Source organism: Pleurodeles waltl, chromosome 5, assembly GCF_031143425.1.
Source record: "Pleurodeles waltl isolate 20211129_DDA chromosome 5, aPleWal1.hap1.20221129, whole genome shotgun sequence".
Lineage (NCBI taxonomy): Eukaryota > Metazoa > Chordata > Amphibia > Caudata > Salamandridae > Pleurodeles > Pleurodeles waltl.
In genome coordinates this window covers 1,413,533,818-1,413,548,595 of record NC_090444.1, presented here as the reverse complement: position 1 = coordinate 1,413,548,595, position 14,778 = coordinate 1,413,533,818, and the positions used below count along the sequence as shown (strand labels likewise).

The 14,778-nt window shown below is 45.1% G+C and overlaps 1 protein-coding gene across 2 annotated transcripts in view; it reads right to left on the bottom strand.

Moving 5' to 3' along the window:
- Positions 1-14,778, bottom strand: part of SLC17A5 (solute carrier family 17 member 5) — a 354,543-nt gene that overhangs the window by 232,733 nt on the left and 107,032 nt on the right. The window lies entirely within an intron of this gene.

Sequence of the window (14,778 nt, the reverse complement as noted above, 5' to 3'; positions counted from 1 at the left end):
GCCTCTGCCACTTTCCTACCCCTCTCTGGGGCACTCTCCACCCCCACACTTACACTAGCAATCCCTGGGGACTGCCCAGCAGTGGAGGGCTTCTTTGTGCAGACAGCATCTCTTCTCTTGTGCCCTGGCTGACCACAGTCAAAGCACTTTCCCACCTTTGAGGGATCAAATAACCTACCCTTCTTTCCCTGATAGCCCCTCCCCTTGAAGTTGGATTGGCTTGGGCCCCCCCTCCTTTCTCATGTTTGTGTGGGTCTGTGGAGGACTCCTTCTGTTTTTGAGCTTCTTTCCCCTGGGCTTTCCCCTGGGAAGGGACCTGTCCTCCTTTCTTCTGGTCGCCCCCCTGGTGCTGATTGGAAGCCCTGGTTCTGGCCCACTCATCAGCTGCCTTGACTAGTTCCTATGTACTGGACAGCTTAGAGTCTACTAGATACTGGCGTAACCTCTCCTGTTTACAATGAGTCAAAATGTGTTCCTTCAAAAACAAATTATACAATTCGTCATATGTGCTCACTTGGTTACCAACAATCCAGCCCTCTAGTGCCCTCACTGAGGTGTCCAAAAAATCCACCCAAGACTGTGTACTCACTTTCTGGGTGTCTCTGAACTTCACCCTGTACTGCTCTGGGGTCAAACCAAATTTCTCAACTAAGCATCTCCTCGTGTGGGTGTAGGATTTAGCCTCCTCTCCCTGTAGGGTCAAGAGCCTATCCCTCCCAGCTACTGGAATCAGTTCCCACAAGAGTGAACCTCACTCCTTGGGGTGGGTCCCCCACATCTCAAGGGCCCTTTCAAATGCAGTTAGCCATTTGTCAATGTCATCCCCCTCTATGTATCTGGGTACTATTCCTTTGGGAAGCTTGCAATCAAACCCCCCACCCCTGGGAACCTCAACATCTCCTTCATTGTGGCAGCCACCATTTCTCTTTGCTTTTTTCTCCTCCCACTGCTATATCTATCTATAAAAAATAGGTTATACTGTTATGAGTAAATAGACACCAAAACGACAAAAATCCAACGTAGGGAACCAGAGATATGAATTTTAAAAGAATAAACACTTTCTAGCGCTTAGAAACGCAAAGTGCCAACTTTACCAAAATTCTCCAAACTTCAGGAGGTGTTTCCTGAAGTCCTCCTTGCAGGTACAAAAAGTCCAAAACACAAATCCAAGAGTCTGTAATCTCCAGGTGGGTCCTTGGAACCAGAGATATGATTTTTTAAAAGAATAAGCATTTCCTAGTGCTTAGAAACACAAAGCTACAATTTTACAAACATTTTCCAAACCTCTCCAATCTTCAGGAGGTGTTTCCTGAAGTCCTCCTTGTAGGTACAGAGGGTCCAAATTCCCGCAATGCACCTGGCCAAATCCTTAAAAGTCCACTGGATGCACTCCAGGCTGGGGACTTTTGCTGGGGATGATGCAGGTAAAGCTCTGTTAACCTGTAGCTGCAGGGAGTCCACTCCTGAGTCCTTCTTGAAGCAAGGCACTGTCCCCAGGGCTGTAGTACCAGATTGTGCAGCAGGCGCAGTTCACTTAGAAGTGCAGGCCAAGGGTGCAGATCCAGATTCCAGCAGGGCAGTCTTTCTTTCTCTCGTAGTTTCAGGCAGCAGATCTGAGAGGCTATGCACCTCTCACATATTTATTACCAGCTCCTCAGCATCAGGAAGGGGGGCGCCCAACCAATGGAATGCAGAGTGACACCCAGATGCATGACCACTTCCTGCAAAGTGTGGCATATTCCTGCCCCAGAAAGCACCCTTTTTCCAAAATCCATGATGTCTGAAACTAAGAGCTGACTAAACCATCCTCCAGTGTGGCTCATTTCCATAGCTCTCCTCCTTCTAACATCTGCAAATTCCTTCCTTAAGCCTAGTATCTGGCTGAGGGGTCCAGAAGGTGGGGGTTAGGTGATCTGGCATTCTCTCTTGTCTTGCTCTCCTTTGAGGCTGTATGTTTTATTACCCCTCCCCCTGCTCATGCATTCCTGTGTAGCCCCGAGCTGCCCTTCACCAGATATGCTCTCCCCTTGACAGCCACTTATCACTTAATCAAGCAGCTCTGCTAATCCTGTTAGCACTCACCAATCAGAGGGGACAGTCAGAAGGCTGGATTTTGGCTTACAGAAAGAAAAGCCTTATAACTTATTTTCTGTACAAGTTGTGATAAAGTCACCAATGTCAAACTGCTGGATTTATCAAAACAAATCTTTTAAGTCCTTGAATTACTTTTCTGCGCTTTTCCTTACTATTATTACCATTAAAATACCATATAGCAATGATAGCCTATGAAGGCCAGTATCTATTGTGGGGGAAAATAAAATGATCAGTTTTCCCTTACCTGGGTTTATAAAACATCTTTTATAAGACCCCTGCTTATGGTTACATGACCCCCTGCACCTGGGATACCTAGGGGAGATCCTGGGGTACCTAATATGTGAAAATAAGGTAGATCATCACATTTAAAGTGCCCACAGCACCAAAGTCGAATTGGGACACCATTTCCATGTAAATGCAGTCAGCAGAGTAAGGCTGAATTTTTAAATGACAGAAAACCTTCAGCAGTGCCCACATGCAAAGGGCAGCAATTCTGCTGGGTCTCTACTTCCATGCCCTATTATATAGGGGCTTATAGGCAGATTGTACACGCTTGCCCCATTATATACTAGGGACTCACAGGGTCTGTCAGGACAATCCAAAGGGTACCCTAATACCTAGTGTACTCTACTACAAGTGTGTGTTTTAACATAGCACTGGCCTGGGTCTGGCTAACAGAGTCCAGGGCACAGTCAGAGTCAGTTATCATCAGCATCAGTCAGCAACAACAACAAAAAAGGGGATGAACAGGGCAAAAAGATGACTTTGCAACAGGATGGGACTGGATCCTCAAGGTCAAAGAAGAGGGCACCTCCTCTACAGGTAGAGTGGTCTCGGGGGAATACGAAGTGGCATCTGGCACTTGTCAGGGTTGCCCTCTGTTCCCTAATACTGTCAGCCTGGCAATGGAACCTCTGGTATGCTTATTGATGCCGGAGTGCAGCATCTCATATGACAGAGAGGAATGTGATCTCACTCTACGCCGATTCTTTAGTGTATATCTCTGCGACCCGCGAGAGATGCAGGATTGATGGAGGAACCGGACTACCTTGACGAATACTGAGGCTGACCTGGGAAAAAGTCTTGCTTCATCCCGATGACCAGGAGACCGGCGACGAGCGGACTGGCCATTCCTCCCCCTAGGTTGCCATTGAGAGCTGATACATTCAGGTTCTTGGATACATGTTTACCAAATGTAGAATGATCTGACTGACAGTAATCGAGGGAGGGTGATGCTGGAAATGAAGGGTTTGTTAAGGTTATCCCTGGTGGGCAGAGTTGTGATAGCCAAAATGATAGCTGAGCCTAGGCTCCTCTATCTCTTCTAGGCAATCTCAGTGGGGCTGAAGAACAAGTTACTTTACTTCAGTAACACCTTTTTTTGGTGGATACACTAGCTACCTGTGGATTCCTCACCTGAAGAATTTTCCCCACACACCAGCTCTCAACGGAAATTTTCTTCTAGCTGTGCACGTCGACGATGAAGTCACAATTGCCCGCCTCCCACGCAACGCCGTATGACGTCATCCAGGCAATAAGAGGTCCTCGTCGGAGTGCAGACATCAGTTATCACCATTTTTTACGTGCCTTTGAGGCGAACAAGAGAACATGGACGTTACAGATGTGATATGAATACATCAATCAAACTTATATACCAACTTTTACTTCAATAATATGAAACGTAACCAATAGAAATAAACAACATGAAATATGTGCATAAATATATATATATATATATATATATATATATATATATATACATATCCACACGTTTCCTTTTATATATATGTATCTGGATGAAGATGCCACTCATGATCGGTCGAGATGAGCCGACAGACTGTCTGCACGCACGTTCAGAACTCCGGCAAAGTGATTTGCTACCAAGCAAATCCGATGGTCTTGAAGCCAGGACCAGAGCAGAAGAGCTTCTCTGCAGAGAAGATACAACCCCACTCCTCCCTGCTTGTTTATATACCACATCGCAGTAGTATTGTCGGTCAGGTCCTGAAACGACTGACCGCGAAGGGAAGGGAGGAAGGCCTTGAGAGCCAGACGTATCGCCCGCAGTTCCAACAGATTGATGTGAAAACTCTATTCCACTGGAGACCAACTAACTTTGATCTCCAGGTCCCCAGATGAGCTCCCCACCCTAGAGTGGAAGCATCCATTACAACTGTGGTCACCGGCAGAGGTAGCGTGAACGGCCTTCCTTGCGAAACGTTGCTGACCGCAGCCCACAATTGGAGATCCGCTGCAGCTTCTCTGGAGATCCTTATTGAGTCCTCGAGATCTCCTTTGTGTTGAAACCACTGCCTGCGGACGCACCACTGAAGAGCCCTCATGTGCCAGCGTGCATGAGTGACCAGCAGAATGCAAGAGGCAAACAGACCGAGCAGACGAAGGACCTTGAGGACTGGAACAACCGCTCCATTCTGAAACATTGGAATCAACGCCTGAATGTCCTGAATCCGCTGCGGCGGAGGAAAGGCCCGATTAAATGTTATGTCCAGTACTGCACCTATGAACAGGAGGCATTGAGAGGGCTCTAGGTGAGCTTTGGGCACGTTCACCGAAAAGCCCGATCGAACAACAACTGAGTTGTCGATTACAAGTGATGCCGCAAGAGCTCCGAAGACTTGGCTTTGATCAACCAATCATCCAGATAAGGAAATACTGCTATCCCGAGAAGGCCTTTTTAGCTGACTTGTCCATTCTCTTAGACTCCCTGTCTGCGGAAACTCCTGGAAACGATCCAGGAGCAGAATGAGAGGAACACGAAGCTTGCACAACCAAACTCTCCGTAGTCGGGTGCTTGGACAAAAATGACGGATCACCTGGGGCCACGCCACCGACCTGTTCACGGCAGTCGAAGTCACCGGCTTCTTCCACACTTCCCTAATAGGGTCCATAAGAGCCTCATTGAGTGGAAGAAGCGGCTCCGCCACAGCTGATGCTGGATGCACCACCTCAGTAAGGATGTTGGTCTTAACATCCGCAGCCGGAAGAGGAAGGTCCAAAAAGTCTGCTGCCTTCTGCACCACAGCATGAAAAGAGGCAGCCTCCTCTGTATACTCCCCCGGAGAAGCCAAGTCCCACTCCGGGGAGGTGTCTAGACCACTTGCCATGTCCAAACCTTGCAGGTCCCCTGACGGCTCCATGATCTCCCCTTCCTCCAAGTGCTGCTTCTCATATTCCTGTTCCTCCAGCAGCCTCCGAGCCAACCTTCTGCAGCGGAGCCAGGACTCGATCCCCAGCATCGACAAGGCGGCAGCCGTCGCCGAAGACCTTGGACGGCGTCGATCCTCTGAGTCATCCGACGCCAGATCCCTCGGTGCCAAAGGCATCTTTAAGGTCGATAGGACCCGTAGTGAATCCATCGGCGCCGGGACGGTGGACGTCGTTGGCGTCACCGGTCTTCTGGGCGACGCCATAGGCATCGTGGCCGAAGGGGTACTTCCCGAAGGAAGAAAGGGCATGAAGGGCGTCGGCCTGTAAGAAGCCGGAACACCTATGTCGAAGGCCAAAGGACCTGACGGCCCGCATGCACACCTCCATGGTGGCAAAGATATTAAACATAACATTGAGGAATGCTGCCGGATCCGTGCCCCGCGCCGGGAACGCCGGATAACTTTGAGGAGCCGGTGCTTGAGGTGAAGCCGGCATCGGCTCAGGCATCTCCACCTGCTCGGAGAAGCCCTTGGCTCCTGATGTGGATCAACTTCATACACCGGTGAAGCTGGAGTCGTCGGAGGCGTAACAGTTGGGCTGACCTCCCACGTCAGTCGACGTCGAGCCGATGGTGATCTCGAACGGGAGCGGTCCCTGCTCGACCGGTGCCGTGATCCATGCCGGCGCCAGGACTCCCGATGAGACCTCGAAGATTTAGAAGAAGATTCTCTTTGATGATGCTTCTCCTTCGTGGACCAAGCCATAAACAACTTGGCCTCCCGTTCTTTCAGGGCCTTTGGATTCATGCGTTGACATGAACCACATGCCTTGACTTCGTGGTCAGAACTAAGACACGACACGCAATTGGCATGTGTGTCCGTGACAGACGGCCGACCTCCGCACTGCTTACAGGGTTTAAAACCTGACTTCCTTGGCTGCGACATTGTTACACCAAAGTGAAACTTTAGCTCCCTGGTAGCCACAAAGAAAAAAACGTTACTCGAAGGCACGCAAAAAAGGGAACTGACGTCTGCATGTCGACGAGGACCTCTTATTGCATGGATGACGTCATACAGCATCGCGTGGGAGTCGGGCAATTGTGACGTCATCGTCGATGTGCAGAGCTAGAAGGACATTTCCGTCGAGACCTGGCGCGTGGGGAAAGTTCTTTAGGTGAGGAATCCACAGGTAGTTGTATCCATCAGAAATGGTCATTTTTGCAGACCTGCATGCTATGCTGTCAGACCTGATTTGAGGTCCCAGGAGAAAGAGGGTGGCACTTCCCAAGGCAGAGCTCCAGCTTTTGGATGGCGGTCTTGGAGCCCCAAACTATACACATTACTATGCCACAGCACAACTGGCTTGGGGTGGCTTGAGGGAGGTCATAGCTTGAAACGAAGGACAGGCAGATTGTAGGATGGCTGTTCACATCTACCAGGAAAGACCAGGACTTGCCTAAGACCTACAGAGTCACAAAGGCCTGTTGGACCATACATACAAGTAGTTTCACTTGCCAAGTCAGAGTGGCATTAAACTGCGCACGCATGCCCTGCAGTAGCAGGCCTGAGACAGGTTTGAAAGGCTACTTCTGTGAGTGGCACAATCTATGCTGTAGGCCCACTAGTAGCATTTAATCTGCAGGCCTTGGGTATATGGTATACTACTTTGAAAGGGACACACAGGTAAATTAAACAGGTGTAAGTCAACTATACCAAGTTTTAGGGGAGAAAGAACATGCACTTTAGCATTGATTAGTAGTGGTGAAGTGCCCAGAGTCCTTAAGTCAACTAAAAGAGGACCAGTAACATAAGAGGAGAAAGGCATAAGGTTTGCGGATAATCCTGCAGAAAGGGCCATTTCCAAAACAATCCCTGGGGTTTAGTGGGGTTTTCAGGCCCCTCCCATCCTCTGGGGGAAGATCTACCTAAAAATAAGGCCAATCTGCCCCCCGGGACCAGAAAATAGACAAAATGTATCCCCAATTATGGGGAGCAGCTCTTGCCAAAGGGGCCACTTCCCGCAACTAAAATAAGTCCCTGATTTTTAGTGGTGTGAATCCCTGCTTTGGGATCACCCTCCTTCAGCGATGTCCAAGCAGGAATCCACTTGGTAAAAGGTACCAGTGGAAAGAGAGGAGTCTCTCCTTTCCAATGATATCTCGTCTGAATCAGTGTTTGGGGCACCAATGCAGTGAAAGTGAAATAAGCCGATCGGCTCATCTCACTTTAATTTTCATTGAAATTATGTCAGTATGCCATGTGCGCCGATCGTCATTTCAATGAAATAACTGAAGTAGCCTATGGGGATGGTCCTGAGGCTATTTTCAGCTGCAGGAAATCCCTCTGGTGTCCACGCCAGAGGGATCTCCTGCCTCGTGTACTAGGATGGCTCATAGCCATTCTTGGCACATGCCCACTGTGGCGGAGGACAGCTCCAAGCTGTACTCAGCACACAAGAGTTTAATATGCAGCTGATACCAAACTCTACCTAAAATATCCTCACCTAACAGCTTACAGAAACTTAAATCCTGCCTCAAACACATCCAATCTTGGATGTAAACTAACTTGCTGATGCTAAACCACATAAAGTCTACATTCCTCTTGTGAGCCAACAGAAACAAGCAGCCCATATTCAAGCATGGCACTCCAACTTAAACCGGTCATGCTTTCCCCTCCCAGTTGACAGGCTATGCAAAATCTTTTGGATTCGCCCTCATCCCAGACCTCCAATTTAGGCTATATATTGCAATGAAGACCAAGACAACTTAGTTCCAAATTTCCTTAAGCAACACATTGAATCTTGCGGTACCTCAGTAGCATACCTGAAAGGTACCATACATCACCCCTTATGAAAAGACCTACACTGGCGCCCGCTTCTAGCCTAGATCATCTTCTAGAGGGCGACAACCTCAAGCCAGGTTCCTAGATATTATCAGACTAGAGACAAACCCTTGGAAGAAGTAAAAAAAAAAAAAAAAAGAAAGTTACCCCATTAATGCTCCAATGGAACAGCTTCCCTTGTGACCAGCACCAACTCTCGTACAAATCAGAAGAAAAAGCTGAAGAGATTAATTTTCAAGTAAAACTACCCCTGACCCAACAGCTTACTGTTGATTTTCCTTCAGTAATTGTATATTTCCAGGGGCCATGCTCTCCATTCAAACCACCTCTCTTTTGTTCTCAAGCTAGTTTTACGCTCTACAAATACATTACATACATAGTATTATTCAATTTGGGCATAAAATCTAAATTTGTATAGATTCCCTACTTTAATCGTACGGCAGAAGATTCCACACTCATTCAACTATATAGTGCAACAAACAGCTGTTTTGTGCAGCCAATGTATTGTGTCATTTGAATCACTGCAGGACATGAAGTTGTTGCAATAGGTCTTTAAGCTTGTGTCACCTCCTGTTTCAATTGATGTTTTTGTCTTTATTCATAGTGCAGTACATTGGGGAAGTGGTAACTGATGAGTGAAAATCCGACTGAGGCAAATTGATGCTTATCCTGGATTTTAAATTATATAGTTTGTTTCTCTCCCTTTGTTGATAGGGAGGCATTTTGATGCAGATGTAAATTATGCTGAGTGAATAGCAAGTTTGGGCAATTTGTCAAGTGTTAATGGGGCCTTGAGGGCTGTCAGCTCTCCTCACCGCAGCTGAGCAACCGGAGTCACACCACATCAAGCCATATCTTGTTTTTCACTAATTATGATATTAGGCAAAGAGTAGTCGTCTCAAACGTGGTCTCCAACATAAAGTGATAGAAAGCACCCAGTAGTTTTGGAACTTTTTCCTACACCATTTTTTATTGAATGATGCCAATTTCCAGTCCCCTTTCTCTTGCAATCCCCTTTCAAGTGCACCCATGGCTTTTTTCTTTGAGCTAGCTTTCATATCAAGAGTATTTTTATCAAAGTTTTTAATCAAAACTGCTGTGTGCTTTTCATATCTGCTAATTTTTTAAACCTTAGAATAACAGTTTTCCACTTTAGCAATATGTTGTTAAAGTCTAAAGACTGGATAGAGATGTTCCTCTGAAGCCCGGTTAACAGTGGCAAAGAGTTAGATTTTACATAAACCAGTTCTAGTTCATTCATAGTTAACACAGAGATGCTTGCAAGCACAGACACTAGATTATTAAAGTAATAAAAAATTACTTTTTCTTCTAACAGATGATGAATGCTAAGTTCCATTAAGCAATAGAGGAGAGTTACTTGCAAGAGAAAACGTTTGACTCTTCTACGGTGTTTTGCAAGTAAAGGTATATCAGAACAAGCCAATCAGTTAAACTAATCCTATGAGGCACAGACAGTGGGTCAAATGGTTTCATGGTGTGTTAAAAGTATATTTGTGACACATTGCATGTCTTAACCAATCACTGACACCTTGATTCAGCGTACTGGGACTTGTATAGTTGTTTGGGCGGTATTCAATAGTCAGTGAGGTGGCCACAAGTTTACAGAGCCGGACCCAAGTCATTGGTCTTGGGTTCCTTTCATGGCGATTGTCAAAGTTCTGCAAGCCACTACTCTAATGAAACTACATACAAAGTTCACAAATTTTTACAATTAAGAACGTCTGTACCATCTCAGTGTAAGCACATAACAAATAAAGCCATATGAAGGGCCGAATTTAGGTTGATTCTTGAATACGTCAGTGCATTTCTACATCTTTAGCCTTATTAGCAGAAACGTGTTGGCTAACAGCCTGCCCCCTCAAAGCGGAGTCTGCATTCAGCAGGTGGACAAAATGGAACCCACACCCAGCAAAATGTATCCCTCTCACCAAGCTCAGTGAAAGGTAGCCTGAATCACCTCTGATAAAGAGTGTGTGGGAGGCCATCTTCTTCCACCACGGGAAACTATGTCAGATAGAGGAATGAGGAACAGAAAGTTACTTGATGGCACGAGAGCCATAAGCTTCTCAGCTACATTGAAGAGTTACGAGGTAGACCTCTGCATACTCAGAAAACACAATAATGGGACTGAAGGACTTGTCACTTTCAATTATTAAAAACTCATTTAACCCTAGTTATGAGGAATCACTATTTGAGAGGAATTACACTGATGTTGTGTCCCTCTGAAATGAGGATATTGTCCACAAGGAATCAGAATGAGTCCTTCAGATCTTGTCAAAGGGTAAGGGAAGGCCAACCAGAGAGACTCTTAGACAAGCTGCCTACCTAATTCAGAGTATTTACTCTCTCGCCAATATTCTATTAAATGTAAACCTATTCATTATGTTTTCAAGGATTATGGAGGATTAAAGAAACAGGCAAAATACCAAGATCCGAAACAGACTGCCAACTGCGGTGTGCACCAACCCCATAACCAGTCCAAGAATCTGTGAGATAAAGAGTATCACAAAAGTAGGTTTGGAGACCTGGGATCAACAAAACAAAATATTGTTTTAAGGGATTATTTAACAGTTGGGGCTTCCCTCACATGTGCCACTACTTTAAAGCGTGTTTGGAAAAACAAAGATCTACTTCCACAGGTTCATGGCAAGTTTGGCAAATGGTCTCTTTACTGGACTTGGATGGATAGTTGCTGAGGGTAGAATGGATCTCTAGGAATCACCTTTCCTCAAACACTGGACACCCTTTTTGGTATGGTAAACCACCTATGCGAAAGAAAATTGATATTTCAGCCCTCATTTTCCAGAAATAACATATAATATTTGTATAAAAACACAGTGGAGTTGACACGAGGGACAGGGTCACTAAATGCATATTTGAATGGTTTTAGATGGCCATTTCTAACTCTTCGAAAATTACAGGTTTTATACACACATTTTCAATCATCCTTTTGCTTGGATATTATAACTGCTAGGCATGAACTAACTCAATTTAAGAGGAAGGATTAAGATGGAGGCATTTACATGTATTTTAAAATTTTGTTTCTGGTTTTTGTATATCGCAAACAAAACTCACCAGGGTAGAAGAGACCTTTACAATTAAAAAAAACGAACATGTATAAATACAATGAACATGACAGAGACAAAAAGGAAAACAAAAATCTTTTGTGTAACACTTCAAGAGGAAGTCTCCAGTTAGGGTAAAGTAAACAAGGTCTGTCTTTATGATATAAACAATATACTGACAACACACAGGATGTATCAGAGCACGAAACAAGGCTATTTTCCGCATTCTCACTGAGAGCAGATCACCTTTCAGATATTTCTAATTACAAATGTTCTTGAAAGGGGAAGATTTTGAGCTCTCTTGAAGGTTTGAAAAGATGTATTCACACTTATACAGGGCGGTTGAGTACCATTCTCTGTCAGTTTAAGAGAGTCTGCAATCAAGAATGTATGTGATCCACACCTGAGGTGAACAATCTGTTAGCTAGTTATCTGGGACAGTTTTTGTGTAGGACAATGCAAACCAATTTGTATGGACTTTTCAACTTCATGGGAAACCATCAAAGTGACAGCAAAATTGGAGTGCTGTGGTGTGGGGCACCAGATATAAGGTGGGGCTTACCCAGGGTAAGATAAAAACTGAGTTCCTAAATAAAGCATTACAACCTATTATGAAATCTAAAGGCGTCACTATGTCAGCATGCATGCAATATTTCATACATTTGCTAGGTAAGTCGAACGCCCTGCAAGCAATGCATATATTATCAGACTAAAAGAAAACTCAGACATTCTAGCAGTGCCTGTCAAGTCAACAGAATTGTACACCCAAACAATTTATGTCAGTTTAGACAATCTCCGTGAAAACGTAACTTTCTTACCATTTGCACAGTCAACAATAAAATACACCCCTAAACTGAATAATTATATGGCATATAAATTAAAAGAATAAAAGTATTAAAAAATGTTATTGCATACAAGTGGCAGCTGTGTGCTTGCAATTAAGAATAAACAAAAATTAAACAGTAGTGAGTGGTAGTGGGGGACCATCTTGGAATGGTATTGTGTATAGAGATTAATTGTGGTACCAATTTAAGATGGATGGCATGTTGCTTCTATATGTGCCAGTTATCCTGAAACAATAAAACAGTGATACACTAAGTACAACCTTCCTTATGGTCTGCCAGTTTAGAAGCAGTGGTCATGCTGGACGTGGTGCACTGAAAGTGAAATGAGCAGTAAATTAGCAGCCCAGTAACACTGTCTAAGGAGCTGTTGTGTGCTCCGAAACAAATTTAACCCCCCCAAAAAAAGGTGAACCTATAAAAGTAGAAGATGCAAAACTAAAGTGAGTGGTGTAGAAGCTCTGGCACTACGGCACATTCAATTTCAGGCAGATATTAATGTTATCAGGCAAAAGGTTGTCACTAAGAGTGCAATAAAAACCAAATACACACACTGCTAAATGCTGCATACAAAATTACAAAACTATACAATTACAATTGGCAAAACAATGTACAAACTCGCCTCATAGGCCTAACAAGGATTCTCAAATGAAAATAAACACAAAAAGAGTAATAAAAACCAGAACCATTGCCTACTAAAATAATCTGTGATAATATGCAGGAAAACGTACATCTCCCAAGTTTTAACATTGTGTAATAACCATCCAACAAAGCCTATTGTCTTAAACATATGTTTTTCATTATAAATAAGTCACTCATAAAGCTTTTGCCAAAGATTTGTGTAAGAAACAGAACAGGCATGAGGCATCTCATATAACATCATTCACGTCTCTGGCTTTTATTGTTTACTAGTCACCATAACCAACAATGGTCTACTGTAATGAGCATACATTTCTCCTCATCGCAACTACCATGCATACATGCACACACAATTACAAATATGTACAAATTTACAGTTGGCCAAGCAGTAGGTATCGGTAACCCATCCTGAGTGGGCAGACCAAGTATTCTCACACTGCAACTCTTCTACTGTGAGGGTTAGTCAAAGGGAGTGATCAACACCAAAATACCTGCTTACTACTGTAATCTTTGAAATTCTATGTGATAAAACATTGTAGTTAAGAAAATCAATGTGTAGGGGGAGCTAAAGCCACTCTGCAGTACTGCTCCTTGAGGCTCTTTATCTATTGATCAGATAAGGAAGAGCTACAGGTAGACTGTCAAACCAGGCCTAAAAAGGTAGTGTTACAACATATAGTTTATGTTTGGAAGTTGAAGTCACTTCAAATTTGTGTAGAGTGCAAGAGAATCGGATTGGGACCAAAAATAGACCCAGACACCCAAAAATCTCCTTTCTTTTCATTTTTCTGGTTGCCGTACTGGTATCTGCATCCCTGTCTCTGTGCTCTGCTGGTGTACCATATTTTCCTTTTTTTTCCTCTCCCCTGTTTTACCGGAACCGGAAGCACGCGACTGAGCTCAGAGGCACAGCAGCACCACGCATAACAGCGCACAAGGGGTCAGTCCGTGCCTCGGTGTCAAGGAGGCACTGGGCAGCAGGGGCACAGCAGTAGATTCAGAGCAGACCCGCGGAGCCGAGAGCCCGCGGCATGCTCACACGTTGTGCCCGAAGGAAATTAACAAAGCATGGGAACCACGACGAGGCGCGCCCATCACGGTCCCATGGCTCCCATCACGTGTGCCAGCACAGCCCCATTGCCATATGGATTGGGGGCAGGAGTAGAAGAAGGGATGCATTAGGGGGAAGCAAGGTGAGCAGCGCTATTGACACTGCCACTGTTACTGCTACCATCGCACTGCTATCGCACTGCTACTACACTATAGAGGAGCAAGGTGCAAGAAGCAAGGTCCACGGACCAAGGAGAACCAAGGAGTACTACACCAACACTGAGCGGCACTGACCAGCAGAAGGAGGTGAAGAGCGAAGGGGGAAGGGAGGCAGGCGGGGGTGGGTCGACTAGGGGGTAAAATACAGACTGAATGACCCATACCCCCCACGCCTCACCCACAGCGCCCCAGCATCGCAACATCATATATTCGACGATTTCAGTGAAATTTCAGCGCAAAACCGACAACTAAACCCATGACAACATAATCCATACAAACAGGCCATTTATTCAAGAAAGTGGACAGGCAGCAGAACGCAGCACAGTAAAAGCGGCCCGGTAAACGTCCGGGTGCAGCTTGTAGGTGCCTAATGTGGTGATCTGCAGTGTGACAGTAGCGTGATTTACCCAGGGTCAGGACCTCACTGTAGAGTGGGTCATTATCATCTAGAGTCATTCAAATAGTAGCTCAGCCCTCAAAATGAGATCAGGACGTGAGAGACAAGTTACTACAAGAGTAAATAAGAGGAGATGGATGCAGACAGGGCAAACGTCAAAAAAAGCGAAGGCAAACGCAGCAAGGGAAAATACAGCTTTAATATCACCCGTCGCAATAATGTTTGATAAGGTACTGAAAATCTCAGAAAAATGTAATTTCTTAAAAGTAGAGATAATCGTCTCCACTCTCAAGGAAACAATCGTACTTACTGCTCCAATCACCCCAATAAAATCCAACCCAGTGCAGTCGAAGAATCGAAAGGGCAACGTAAGAGAGAACACGCAGCAAAGTGAGCCAAAAACTTCTTCTAAAAAGCAAGAAGATGAAAGAAAGGAGAAAGCT